This window comes from Hyperolius riggenbachi, chromosome 4, assembly GCF_040937935.1.
Source record: "Hyperolius riggenbachi isolate aHypRig1 chromosome 4, aHypRig1.pri, whole genome shotgun sequence".
Taxonomy (NCBI): Eukaryota; Metazoa; Chordata; class Amphibia; order Anura; family Hyperoliidae; genus Hyperolius; species Hyperolius riggenbachi.
This window is the reverse complement of record NC_090649.1, coordinates 346,944,599-346,960,124: the sequence shown is the minus strand read 5'-3', so window position 1 is coordinate 346,960,124 and position 15,526 is coordinate 346,944,599.

Here is a 15,526-nt window from a genome sequence, read left to right as displayed (position 1 = left end):
CCAGACTGAAAACCCACCTGTTCAGTTTGGCATTTGCAGAAATATAACTTTTGTTGTGTGAATACTTCATCCTACTACTAACTACTGGATCTGAGAGAGCCTAAGGCCTGGTTCACATTAGCGTTTCCCCGGACCCGGAACGCTCCGTACACAGCGGATGGTGAATGGATACATTGTTAATCAACGTATCCATTCACACTCGTGCGACCGTCCGGATCCGATCCGGGAATGCAGCCCGGGGACGTTACGGCTTTTTTCCAACTTGCGGCATTTTTGCCGTACGTCTCCGTGCGACTGAGGACCCAGGCCGGATCCTGACCCGAACATGCAGCCATGCTGTGCAACGAGAAATTGATGTTTCTCATCACACTGGCAATAGGACCGGATTCTACCAGCACCGGTCCTATGCCCCTTGGGGGGCCCGGACTACACGCCGGTATCCCTCATGCTTGCGGTGCCTTTCCGGCACTGCAATGTATCTAGTTCCGGCTACTTTATTGTAGCCGGAACTGATAAATTCCGGATCCGCAACTCGTGGCCAGTGCAGAGACTCGTACGGTCTTTTTGCGGCCCCCGAACGCGGACCCCGGACACTTGCGGACTCGAACCTAAGTGCTTTGAGTCCTATGGGAGAAAAGCACTATAGAAATGTTATTGTATTGTATAAAATGATGTTGAAAAACATTACATTGAATCTAGGTATTGATTCCCCCCAGTCATGCCCAAGGAGAACTCCCAGGAGCAGCCATTCAGTCATGCGACACCCAAAGAATGTCTTTGTGCACCAGACAGTGAAGCATACCCAGGTGACTACCTGCCATCCTGCAGGTCAGCAGTGTCACTTGATGCAGAATTGGATTGGAAGCCAGGGAATGCTTGCTGGATTCTAGAGTATGCGGATGGGTGATGCCAGCACAGCTATTCTATATGAGGACAGCTGACAAATAAGGGTGCAGTGGGCCACATCTATAAGTTATACATTTTGGTTTGGGGGCCAGTAAAGAAGCTTCGGGGGCTGTATTCGGGAAACAGTAAATTCGGGCGCCTGAGGCTAGTGGACAAATCGGGCGCCGCCATTCACTCCTATAATAAATATCGTTTAATGGGCGCCCGATAGGAAAAAAGGGCGCCGGAGATAAATAACGTTTTAAAAGCGGCGCCCGGAGACTTAATGTTTTATTACTGTTTCTCATGATTACACATTATTTAATGATTTATACATTTTTAAATTTTATTTTTAAACGAAAAACAGTACAATATTTTTTAAAACATTATTTTTAAACGAAAAACAGTACATTTTTTTAACATTATTTTTAAACGAAAAAACTAACAGGGGGGTCTTAGGTTTAGGCACCAACAGGGGGGTCTTAGGTTTAGGCACCAACAGGGGGTCTTAGGTTTAGGCACCAACAGGGGGGTCTTAGGTTTAGGCACCAACAGGGGGGTCTTAGGTTTAGGCACTAACAGGGGGGTCTTAGGTTTAGGCACCAACAGGGGGGTCTTAGGTTTAGGCACTAACAGGGGGGTCTAGGGGTTAGGGGTAGGTACAGGGAGGGTTACTTAGGCACCAACAGGGGGGGTCTTAGGTTTAGGCATCAACAGGGGGGTCTATGGGTTAGGGGTAGGTACAGGGAGGGTTACTTAGTATTTTTTTTTTAAACGTTATTATACGTTTCACTATTTAAACGAAAGATTAACGTTTTTACAATTGCCGATTTAATGCACATTATTTAATGATTTATAACTTTATAAAACATTAATTTTAAACGAAATACAGTACAATACATTTTTAAACGTTATCCATGCTTATCGTTAAAAACCCGGCGCCCTTTTTTCCCAGCGCCCCTTTTTAACGTACGCCTGTATTCGGCCCTTGGGCCTTAGTTTGAGGACCACTGCTCTAGGACATCCCACCACTCCCACACACCGACAAACTCCCGTCTCTAAATGGTCACAGTCAGCCTCTGTAGCCGTATAGCAGAGGCTGGGAACTGCTGCTCTATGAGAAGCAGCGCGATCATTGTGAAAAAAAAGTTTCCCAGCCTCATTATTCTTCCTGTAAGCGTACTTCCTATGCTTACAGGTCGCATGCACAAAAAGTTACTGTGGCCATCTTGTGGCCAAATAGTAAAACTACACCCAAAAAAAATTTTCATATACAAATACATAGTTTTACATTATAAATTAACTTATTACCTCCCACACGCCCCCAATGTTTTTTTTTGTATTAAAAAAAAAAATTACAATAAAAAAAAAATACATAAATAGTTAACTTAGGGACTGAACTCTTTAAATATTTATGTCAAGAGGGTATAACACTGTTACTTTATAAACTATGGGCTTGTAATTAGGGATGGATGCAAAACTGAAAAAAATGCACCTTTATTTCCAAATAAAATATTGGTGCCAAACATTGTGATAGGGACATAATTTAAATGGTGTAATAACCGGGACAAATGGGCAGATACATTTCATGGGTTTTAATTACAGTAGCATGCATTATTTAAAAACTATAATGGCCGAAAACTGAAAAATAATGATTTTTTCCCCAAATTTTTTCCTATTTTCCCATTAAAACACATTTAGAATAAAATAATTCTTGGCATAATATCCCACCTAAAGAAAACCTAATTGGTGGCGAAAAAAAACAAGATATAGTTCATTTCATTGCGATAAGTAATAATAAAGTTATAGACGAATGAATGGAAGGAGCGCTGAAAGGTGAAAATTGCTCTGGTGCTCAAGGGGTAAAACCCCTCAGTGGTGAAGTGGTTAACTATAAGATTTTTCATAATGAATTGCTATGGAGAAGAAACAAAAAGTGTCTCAACTGATTAAGTGTAAATGGGGCCTTGCCCTCCTATAGCAGTAGTCTAACCAGGGAACTTGCAGCATCTTTCAGACTTCCTTTCAAAATCAGACGGGAAAAAGGGGCATGGCGTCACATATATGGATATTTTCATGGAGTGAGTGTGGGCTGTCCTAGAGAACTTGAGAACTGGGGCACCATGATAGGCACTGTGTGCCATAACGTATGGGGCACAATGGGCAGAGATTCAGGGCTAGTGGGACTAGAGCCCCCAATCTTCAGCCCTAACGATGCTCCTTTCTATTACTGATTTCTCAGGGTCTGTTACCTTCTTGAAACAGAAGGAATTTGTGATAATTCAGGTTGGAGTGAGCATATGATGTGTCCCATGCTGCATCACTGCTGAGTATGCAAATTATCCCTTGTTGTCCCTGTAAGCTAGCCGCACCTCTAGAACTGCTGGTGTGTCAGAGCAACCTTAATCCAGCATGCATATGGATTGGTTGACCCTCATCAGTGCATGGCATGCATCATTGGGGCTCTACGGAGTAGGACTTGAAACGCCCAGAGTTACAGACTACCCATACATCTTATGATGAACCAGAACTTAATGGAGTGTGAAAGGGGCTACAAATAACCAAAAAGCCCTCTTCCTATATGTTAAGCAAAGCAAGAGTTTGCCTTCTTAAAACAGAAGGGATTTGTGATAATTCAGGTTGGAATGAGCTGAATTATCACAAATTCCTTCTGTTTAAAGAAGGCAAACTTTTGTTTTGCTTTACATTTTAGCAAGAGGGCTTTTTGGTCCTTTGTAGCTCCTTACACACTCCAATGAATTATGATAAGTTTGCTGTTCATGTTTATGAGAACAATCATTACCGAAAGTTTGTGTACAGCTGCAAATGTACCTATGCTTTGAACAATAAAAAGCTAAAATAAAAATATTTATGAAGGTCCTCCCTCTCAAGCCTCTATTCCTTGAAGGTCGGAATAGCCAGATTGCGTAGCCTGCAGCCTGAGCTGCTCTGAAGCCTGAGCTATACCATCCCACATGGTCCGTGGTATGGTGGGGCTCCTCTGAGGACATGCTGCTATTGTAATTAGGAGACAAGGGTGCCTATTTTTTAGAGAAATTCCATGTAATTCGGATCTAGGATTTCTAGAAAAAGTTTCAGCAGGAACAAGTACATATGCTGTTTATGCTGTGTAAATTATACTATTCTGTATGGCTGTTTGTATGGTGGTTAGCGAGCATTACCAAGGCTGAATTTCTGGCTAGGCCACCTAGGCCATGGCCTAGGCGTCAGAAATTCGGCATTGTATCGGGCGACTGCTGTGCAGTGCTGTAACAGTCGAAGAGGAAGCGCCCAACTGCGCTATCATACATCATGCCACCAGCTGGAGTAAGCACAGCACACTTCCTCCCCTCTGAGTCAGTCGTATGAGTCACATCGACTACCACTGATTGAAGCCGCCCTGCAGTGGGTGGCCGAGGACAGGCTTGGAGGGGCTCTCACCTATCACGTATTCTTGCCCCTACTTATTTTCCGGGCTCCAGCGCAACTTGCAGAGCTCCCAGACTTTTTTATTTTGGAAATAGGCTTGTGTAACAGCGCAGCCAATCGCAGAGCTCACAAGCAACAGAGAGGTGCCAAGATATCCAATAGCATGGCTTGGGGAGTGGCTTATGCAGCACTGTGATGTGACATCATGTCACACACGTGGTGGCAGCTGGCGGCAGATGAAAGATCCTGGAGGGGCTAGGGTAAAAGCACCGAACAGCCAGGCAGAGAGAAACTGCAGCCACAAACTGTAATAGAGGTTAGCTTAATGTGGTGTCTGCTTCGCAGGAATGTTAGGCATATCTTCTAATGTATTGAAAGGCTGCGCTGGCCATGTGAATTCTCCTCCACTCACTGACGACAAGAGTCTCCAAGACAGAACACTTAGCGCCAGCTGCATACAGAGGAGATTCTGCTTGTCTTGTAACAAGGCTTTGTTAGGTAGCCTGATTGCAGCGTGCAGGTGTTCACCTGAGCCCTGAGGTAATATAGGTGTTGGCTGTGTATGTGTTTTTTTTATTTTAGTTAATCCAGCAATACCAATACCTATTACTTATCATTATGATAATTGCATTATCCCTGCTATCAGTGGTGCTCAAATGTACCCAAATTCGATTCAACTACATTCGAAATTTGGGTCCGGGTCAAATTCGGGTTCGGCCGTGACCAGTAGAATTCGATTTGAATTCGAGACGTGATCGGTAATTGAATTCGGGTACTACCACAAATTCGTGATCATGAATTTGGATGGCCTTAAAGCTATTTTTTTTAAAGGGAAATCACAATTAAATAGGTGTAATTTCAAAAAAAATGATGGAAAACTTTTTTTTCTGCATTTCTTGTTTATTCTTCTTCACCGTCTTCTTTTTCTGTTTTACCATCTTCTTCATTCTCCTTCTGGTTCTTCTCCTTCTCCTTCTTCCTCTTCTTCACCATCTTTTTTTATTTTATTTTTTTTGTGTTCATATTGTTCCTCTTGTACCCAACTTAAAGTGAACCTCCAGACTAAAAATTGACTCAGCAGCACTGGAAAGGCCTTGTGTTTCTTTAACAGTTTCACAGCGTCAGAACTTTTTTTCTCTTATACAAGCCTCATTTTTAGCTGTACAGAAGAAAACTGCCTGGGCATTTTTCCCCTAATGCTGTGCAAAGCATGATGGGATTTCTGATGTTGTTGTTCTCGTTCTGCTGTTTTGGTGCAAATTTTTTTTTTTTTACATGTTGAATTTGACATTTGAAGCCTAGCACGTGCAGCTGGGAGGGGTGATCAGGACACAGGACAGTTGGAACTGTGTCTCCTGTGCCCTGTCACCTCCTTTCAGCCAAAAAGATGGCTGCCCCCATCACAAAGATGGCAGCCCCCATGAATCACAAACTTTTGCCAGTTCTTTTAAAACGGGGTGGGTAAGAGATTATATTACCTATCTATTCTAAATAACATAACTAATGTAACTTAATGACAGTATGTTTGTTTAGGCTGAAGTTCCCCTTTAATGTTTTTCCCCTTACAGAACTCAACTGTTGTAAAATGTGTTCTTCAACAGCATAGTGTTACGAGTGGCGGGGACGCCGCCACGGCAAAGAGCGGCATGTCCGTCGCTTCCGCATCTCAGCTGGTGGCAGTCCCCGCCTCAGAGGCGTACCGAACGCCTCAGTTAAGTCCTTCGGCCGCTCACAGGATCAGGGCTACGCGCGCGTCCAGCGGCAGGACCTTTATTCTGTGAGGAGAAGAGTCAGCTGACCCCGGCTAGCACTCTGATTGGCTGGGCTTCTGGGCGGTTCTGCTGAATGATCCTTAGCATATAAGGATCTGCCGGTCAGTTGTTCCTTGTCTGTTGTTGTGAATACTTCATGTTAGCGCTCAGACCTTTTATAGCTGTAATCAGTAGTATAAAACATACCTATTGTATTTATCTGTGTATGACTCTTTGCCTGCCCTGACTATCCTTCCTGCCTAGTGATTCTGTACCTCTGCCTATCTGATCCTGTTGCCGACTTTTGCTTGTACTCCACTCTGATTCTGCCTGTTGATTCTGTACCTTATCTGCCCGTCTGTTGCCGACCCGATCTGTCTGACCACTCTCTCTCACCAGTGGGCCCTCGTCACTGGGGAGGGTTCCACTGTGCTAATATCTGTAACCTCCAGCTCCGCTGGTGAGGTTACCGCTGAGTATCCATCAGTAATTTACTGTTTGCACCAATCACTACTCATTGTGCAATAAAGTTGTGACTCCCGTCACGTCTTACTCACCTTTTTGCTTACTATATTTGCTTACTATATTTGTATTATTGGTGATTCTGCAGATCACCACATAATCAGATATAGTATCTGTATTATTGGTGATACTGCAGATTACCACATAATCAGAAATCAGTTATTCCGCTGACACATAACTGATTACATAACAACAGACCAAAAAATGTCTATGGATGCTCTGTGTAATCAGGTCGAGGCATTGACCACGGCAGTACACGACCTGACTGCCACGGTCAATACACAACAGACACAAATCAATCAGCTGTCTGAGGCGGTACGTGCACTGCAGACCCCGACATTACCAGGGCAATCCCCTCTTGTGATGGAACCTAGAATGCCTCTCCCAGAGAGATTCTCAGGTCATAAGTCAGACTTTCGGAATTTTAGAAATCGATGTCTATCATACTTTGAGATGCGACCCATATCTTTCGGGTCTGAAAGTCAGAGAGTAACTTTCATTAAAACTCTATTGTCTGGGGACTCTCAAACTTGGGCTTACAGTCTACCAGACGGTCACGAAGCATTGTCTTAGTTGCATGAGTTTTTTAAAACTATGGCGGTAATTTATGACGACCCAGACATTGCGGTCACCGCTGAAAGGAAATTGAAAACTCTCTGGCAGGGTCATAACTCGGTAGAGACCTATGCAGCAGAGTTTAGGAAGTGGGCAGTGTCTTCTAGATGGGGACAATTTGCGTTGTTAGAATGGGCTGTCAGACCCGGTATCAGATGTGATGATTAGTCATCCTGAGCCAAAAACGGTGTACGAAGCGATCGCTTTGGCGGTTAAGATTGATCGCCGTATCCGTTACCAAAAACAGAGTAGATCTAAACTTCCCGTTAAAACTGTTCCCATCTCTGTTTCTTCTCCCGCTCTTCAGGATGAACCGATGCAGATCAGTCATTCCAAGTTGACGGAGTTGGAAAAGAACAGGAGAAGGAAGGAGGGGCTCTGCCTATACTGTGCTGAGAGGGGGCACCTTGTACAAAATTGTCCTAAGAAGTCAGAAAACTTCTCTGCCTAGATGTAGCTAGAGGTACTACCCTAGGCGAGCCAGCTCTACCTCTACCTGATAAAAGACTATTACTGCCCTGTTTTATAACTTGGGGAGATCAAGTTTTATCTACCCAAGCATTTATAGACTTAGGCTCCGCAGCTAAGTTTGTTGATTGGGACTTTGTTCATAAGTGGGGGATTCCTGTTGTCCCATTGGACAGGCAAATTTTTGTTACTGCAGTGGATGATTCTCCTCTACAGGCAGACAGCTCCTTTCCCAGACTCCTGTTCTTTTGTGTGATGTGGGGGTGTTACACAAGGAAGAGATGCCATTTTATGTTCTAAAGATGGCCACCTCCACAGTGATTCTTGGTATGCCTTGGTTACGTAAACACTCTCCTCAGATAGACTGGAGTTCCGGTCAATTGTTAAGCTGGTCTCCATATTGTCATCATCATTGTATTGAGAGAGTCGCCGTATGCGCCACCAAGATTCATGTAGAAGGTATACCACCGCAGTTTGCTGACTTTTCGGATGTATTTTGACCCTAAAGCAGCAGATAAACTTCCCCCACATCGAAGTTTTGATTGCCCAATTGAACTGAGGCCTGGTGCCATGCCCCCTAGAGGCTATCTTTATAACCTGACGGGTCCAGAAAAAATCGCCATGAAAGATTATATCACAGAGAATCTGGCTAAAGGCTTTATTCGTCCCTCTAAGTCCCCTGCAGGGGTAGGATTCTTTTTTGTACAGAAAAAAAGACGGTGGGTTATGATGTATAGATTACAGGGAGTTAAATAAAATCACCATAAAAAATCGTTACCCACTTCCCCTGATTGACGATGTATTTTCACAGATTACCGATGCCTGTATTTTTTCCAAGTTAGATTTGAGGGGGCATACAATTTGGTACGAATCCGACAGGGAGACAAGTAGGCCGCGTTCAACACACCCGATGGGCACTATGAATATCTGGTTATGCCCTTTGGCTTGTGTAACGCACCCTCGGTCTTCCAGGAACTCTTTAATGAAATCTTCAGAGAGGTTTTGGGATGTTTTGTACTAGTTTATCTAGATGACATACTGATTTACTCTAAAAGCTTGTCAGAACATCATGAACATGTTAGGTTTGTATTGCAGAAACTCAGACTTAACTGTTTGCATACTAAACTCGAAAAATGCTTGTTCGAGGTTTCTGAAGTGCCCTTTTTGGGATATATCATATCCACCTCTGGATTATCCATGGATCCCAAAAAGGTGTCAGCAGTCTTGGAATGGCCTCAACCTTTGGGGTTGAAGGCACTCCAAAGATTCTTGGGCTTTGCAAATTACTATAGAAAATTTAGTAAAGGTTTCTCCTCTGTGGTGTCTCCCCTCACTGACCTCACAAAAAAAGGGGCGGATACTTCCAAATGGTCAGAAGAGGCTCACTCCGCTTTTTCGTTGTTGAAGAAGTTGTTCTGCTCTGCCCCTATTCTACGTCACGTGGACATCACTTGTCCTTTTATTGTTGAAGTAGACGCATCTGAAGTGGGGGTGGGGGCTGTGCTGTCTCAGCATTCAGGTTTCCAAGGCAGATTACACCCCTGTGCTTTTTTCTCCCGGAAATTTTCTCTGGTAGAGAGGAATTATGATATTGGGAACAGGGAACTGTTGGCCATAAAATTGGCTTTTGAGGAATGGCGCCATTGGCTTGAGGGAGCTGAGCATGTAATTACGGTTTATACCGATCATAAAAACCTAGAGTATATTGAAGGGGCCAAAAGACTCAACCCAAGACAGGCCCGTTGGTCCCTATTTTTCACTAGGTTAAGGTTTATAATCACTTATAAACCAGGTAACAAGAACATTAAGGCAGATGCCTTGTCCAGGTGTTTTGAATCTGAGACAGTTCAGCCCTCAACCCCTGTCAACATTTTACCAGACAATATCGTGTTAGCCGCAGCAGAGAACAGTAAGGATTTGATGGTCACTCTGGGATCTTTTCAGCAGGATGTCCCTGAGGGAAAACCTGATGGGGTGTTTGTGCCCTTGCATTTACGACTTCAAATTTTACAATTGTTTCATGACCATAAAAATGCAGGGCACCAAGGCATCTCTAGGACACAGGAATTACTCTCCAGGTGTGTTTGGTGGCCATCAATTTGTTTAAATTGCAGGGAGTTTGTAAAAGCTTGTGTTGTCTGTGCCAGGAACAAGCCCTCCAGACAGGCCCCTGCAGGAACCCTGCAACCATTGCCCACACCCGTAGAACCATGGACCCACATATCCATGGACTTTGTGGGTGAACTTCCCAGATCCGAGGATAAGACTGTAATTTGGGTAGTGGTGGACAGATTTAGTAAAATGGCTCACTTTGTCCCTTTGGAAGGTCTCCCGTCCACTCAAGAATTGGCGGACCTGTTTGTTCACCACATTTTCCGTCTGCATGGTATTCCCGAGAATGTGGTGTCAGACAGGGGAGTCCAGTTTGTATCGAAATTCTGGAGGGCATTTTGTCACCATGTGGGGATGGATCTTTCGTTTTCATCTGGGTACCATCCACAGACAAATGGACAGACTGAGAGAATTAATCAGTCTTTGGAACAGTTCCTTCGGTGATATGCGGCAGATACTCAGCATGAATGGGCAAAGTTCCTCCCATTCGCAGAATTTGCGCATTATACCTTAAGTGCACATCTTCAGGGTTCTCGCTGTTTCAGGTGGTCACGGCCCGGGGAGATCACCTAAGTTTTCCCCGTTGCCGTTGGTGGCATCTCCATTCCCTGCCCTGGAGGAGTGGCAGGGGTCTTTGAAAAGAATTTGGACTATAGTGAGAACCAATTTAGAGAAAGCCTTTAAGGTTAAAAAAAAAAAAGGCAGACAAGAAGCGTTCGGTGGAGTGGAGATTTGCACCAGGTGATATGGTGTGGGTCTCTACACGTCATACTGCTTTGAAACAGCCATCAGCAAAGTTAGGGCCCAGATTTATAGTCCCGTACCCTGTGTCTGGAAAGATGAATGATGCAACCTATAAAGTGGCCCTGCCATCTAGTATGAGAGGTGTGAAGTCATTTCATGTGTCATTATTAAAGCCAGCTGTGCATGTGGATTCCTTCATCCCCCCCCCCCCCCCCCCATGGTGATTGATGGAAAACCTAAGTATGAAACTGAGGTGATTCTGGATTCTCGGTGGGTACGGAACTCGGTGCAATATCTTGTTCATTGGAAGGCTTATGTGCCTGAGGAGAGATCATGGGTACCGGGACATCGTCTTCATGCTGAGGAGTTGAGACAGAAGTTTCATGAGTCACATCCTGAGAAACCAGGTAAAAGGTGTCCGGAGTCCACTCCTCAAGGGGGGGGGTACTGCTACGAGTGGCGGGGATGCCGCCACGGCGGAGAGCGGCATGTCCGCCGCTTCCTCATCTCAGTTGGCGCACACAGGCGTACAGTACGCCTCAGTTAGGTCCTTCGGCCGCTCACGGGATCAGCCCAGCGGCAGGACTTTTATTCTGTGAGGAGAAGAGTCAGCTGACCCACCGGTCAGCTGACCCCGGCTAGCACTCTGATTGGCTGGGCTTCTGGGCGGTTCTGCTGAATGATCCTTAGCATATAAGGATCTGCCGGTCAGTTGTTCCTTGTCTGTTGTTGCAAATACTTCGTGTTAGCGCTCAGACCTTTGATAGCTGTAATCAGTAGTATAAAACATAACTATTGTATTTATCTGTGTATGACTCCTTGCCTGCCCTGACTAGCCTTTCTGCCTAGTGATTCTGTACCTCTGCCTATCTGATCTTGTTGCCGACTTTTGCCTGTACTCCACTCTGATTCTGCCTGTTGATTCTGTACCTTATCTGCCCGTCTGTTGCCAACCCGATCTGTCTGACCACTCTCTCTCACCAGTGGGCCCTCGTCACTGGTGAGGGTTCCACTGTGCTAATATCTGTAACCTCCAGCTCCGCTTGTGAGGTTACCACTGAGTATCCATCAGTAACTTACTGTTTGCACCAATCATTACTCATTGTGCAATAAAGTTGTGACTCCCGTCATGTCTTACTCGCCTTTTTGCTTACTATATTTGTATTATTGGTGATTCTGCAGATCACCACATAATCAGAAATCAGTTATTCCACTGACACTATTGTTACACATAGCTAAATTTGTAGCGTAATAATAGCTAGTGGTGCATGGCAGCAGCGCATAATTCTGCGGACCCTGGTGACGGGAACACAGACAGCAGGAGGTTAAATGTGGCAGAAGGAGGAGGAGTGACGTGTGGCAGCAGGCAATGTGACGGGCCATGGTACTTAGCGTTGGTACCATGGCTGTAATAATAAACACCATACAGCAGGAGGTTCCAGACAGCAGTCATAAAGCCCACATTGTGTCCAATACACAACTGGGGCAGCACAGTTTTCAACCCAGACACCTCAGAATTATTTTTTTTTACAAAAAAATGTAGCTATTGTAGTGGCATAATAGTTAGTGGTGCATGGCAGCAGCGCATAATTCTGTGGACCCTGGCGGTGGGAACACAGACAGCAGGAGGTTAAATACAGCAGCAGCAGGAGAAGTGACGTGTGGCATCAGGCAATGTAGTAGGTCGTGGCACTTAGCGTTGGTACCATGGCTGTATTAATAAACACCATACAGCAGGAGGTTCCGGACAGCAGTCGTGAAGCCCACATTGTGTCCCAAACACAACTGGAACAGCACTGTTTTCAACCCAGACACCTCAGAATATATTTTTTTTTTTTTACAAAAAAAAATGTAGCTATTGTAGTGGTGTAATAGCTTGTGGCGCGTGGCAGCAGCGCATAATTCTGTGGACCCTGGTGGTGGGAACACAGAGAGCAGGCGGTTAAATACAGCAACAGCAGGAGAAGGAGGAGTGATGTGTGTCAGCAACGGGCCATGGTCCCTAGCATTGGTACCACGGCTGTAATAAACACCATACAGCAGGAGGTTCCGAACAGCAGTCGTGAAGCCCACATTGTGTTCAATACACAACTGGGACAGCACACTTTTCAACTCAGACACCTCAGAACATTTTTTTTTACAAAAAAATGAAGTGTATCGATTGTGTAATTATTTCCGTGGTCAGCGCACAGGATGCACGCTGACACTGCGGAAATCCTCCACAAGCATATAATCTGAGAGAACCCAGCAATGGTGCTATGCACCTGTAGAGGGGAATTCCTGCCGGCAGATGGAGCTGTGGAGAACAGAGGAACAACCCCTTTGTGCTGAATATATAAAGTCAGCGCAGGTCTATAGTAATGCAGCTTTCGTCATTTTCTGGTATACAGGATCTTTGAACAAAAAGGTAAAGAAGCAAGGCTTACCAGATTCCAACAACCCACATTATAAGGTTGTAAACGAGTTTGATAGATGATCCGCAGAACTTTCAAATGGTGTAGTTTCACCAGCGATGTTGCACACCACAGATTCCTCCGGAATATAGTAGATATCCTGAGGTCGCAGAGACTCGCCAAAGGGGAGTCCAGTAGGATAGTGACATGAAAGAGATGTACGGCACATCTAAGTGTAAACCGTCTTTATTACATAACAAGTAAAACAATTTAAAAACAAGAATAAAAGAAAAACTCACATATAGGGCCGTGCACTGGGAACCCCGAAAAAGTAGCGCGCATAAAATGGTCAATAGAAGACCTCAAATAAAATGGTGCCACCTGTCGCCTTCCCGACCGGTTTCGCAATCTTGCGTCATCAGGGGAGAAAGGCGACCAGGCGGCCAGCACCAACTTTATAACATTTTTGAATTAAAAAGCAGGAGTGGTTAGGCTCCACCTTATTCAGACTACACTAGTCAAAGGCAGAAAGCATCAAACACAAAATAAAACATTGTGACAAATTGCATTGTGTCAGAGGGAAAGTAGCAAAAGATCTCTCAGATAGTGTGAATAAGAAGAGGTGAATGCAATATTACCTGCATATTCAATTCGTAGTAGGCTAGTTAAGGCTAAATTAAAAGCTAGATTGATTACTCTGCTCTAGGGCATGTCTTTCCTATGTAAAAACTTCTTTCTAGCTGAAAAGCAGGCACTTCCTGTACCGGAAGTAGTCACTGGAACTCAGGAAGTAGCATTGCACTCCACCAGGGTCAAGTGGAGCACAAGTTCTTCCTTTAAAAAATGCAATGCGTATGCGATGACGCATAAGATCATAAAAGCGTAAACAATGAAGCACATAGCAGTGCAGTGCGGCTATAAATATGCATGAAGTGTACTTAGGTGTGCCATGAAAAGCACGTCTAATGTACTATACTAAGAAGGTGCATAAATCTGTATGCAAAGTAGAAACAATTAAATGATAGAACAGCCTCCATGGGAGCTCCGAGGATCTTAAGTGGTGAAAGTGAAGAACATCCATAGTGATCATGCAAGACAAATCCCATAGGTATCTGATAGATGGAAATTATGCAATGTTATGCAAATGTATGTACACAGCAGTGTAATGCAGCTAAGATTACGCATAAAGATTGCTTAAACGTGCCGTAAAGAGCACATCTAAAGTGAAAGCGATCTCTACTACAATGTAGAACGCGCATGAAACAACAAAAAGCGCACATAGGGACAAAATCCCGCTGCGAGCATCTAAACCGACATATGGAACAATAAACAAAAATAATTGATCTTATGCTGCAATAAAGTCACATTTAGTAAAAAAAAAAAAAAATGCGTATGCAATGACACATACGATCACAAAAGCGTAAACAATGAGGCACATAGCAGTGCAGTGCGGCTATAAATATGCATGAAGTGTACTTAGGTGTGCCATGAAAAGCACATCTAATATACTATATTAAGAAGGTGCATAAATCTGTATGTATGTATGTATAGTGGAAACAATGAAATGATAGAACAGCCTCTGTGGGAGCTCCGGGGACCTCAAGTGGTGAAAGTGAGGAGCATCCGTAGTGATCATACAAGACAGATCCCATAGGTATCCGATAAATGGAAATTATGCAGAATTATGCAAATTCATGTACACAGCCGTGTAATGCGGCTATGATTACGCATAAAAAACTCCATGCACCGATAACAGAGGACAACAGACAGCACTCTGTGAGGTAGGGAACAACAAAGGGAAAAAGAGGGACCACAACCTCCCAATATATAATAGCCAAATTAAGAAGGTATATAAATTTGTATGCTTAGTGATAAAAACAGTGACAGAATAGAATAGCCTCAAACGGAGCTCCGAGGGCATCTAGTGGTGAAATGAGAAACAATCATAGTGATCATGCAAGACAGGCCCCAAAGTAAACAGATAGTGAAAATTATGCAAAAAATAATGATTATTAAAAAATATTAAAATGCAGTCAAATTGACCAGTATATGCGGGCCTTACAAAAAAAGCATGCGAATGTATGGAAAAAAAATATGATAAAGCATTAAAGGGAACCAGAGATGAACGTTTCACACAAAATAATCATATCAGTCGATAGCTTGTAAAGAATAAATGCTCTACCTGATAATTTCGCCGCTCTGGTGTGCCTTTTTTAGTGTTTTTTATCCAATTTTGCTCCAGGAAAAAATCAAATATGGCCGCCGGCTCATATCCCTTCTCCTTCCGGGTTATGAGTTGTTCTGGATGTGCTGTCCAGGCTATATGAGACTATGCTGCTGTCTAGGCTATATGAGAAAGGCTGCTGCAACCTTTCATCTCTGTGCTTTCATTTTGGTATGATGTACAGCTGCCTGTAGGAAGTATCTCATAGGAATGAAACTGCAGTCATCATCATTATCTATGCTGAGAGCACACAGAGCACACAGATCATATTACAGGCTTGCAGCCACACTTGTCTGTTTCAGAGATTCTCTCCCAGCAGCAGCAGCCCCTCCCATTTCATCACAGTTCTCAGTATGCAAAGCACGAAATTTGAGCCAGGAGGT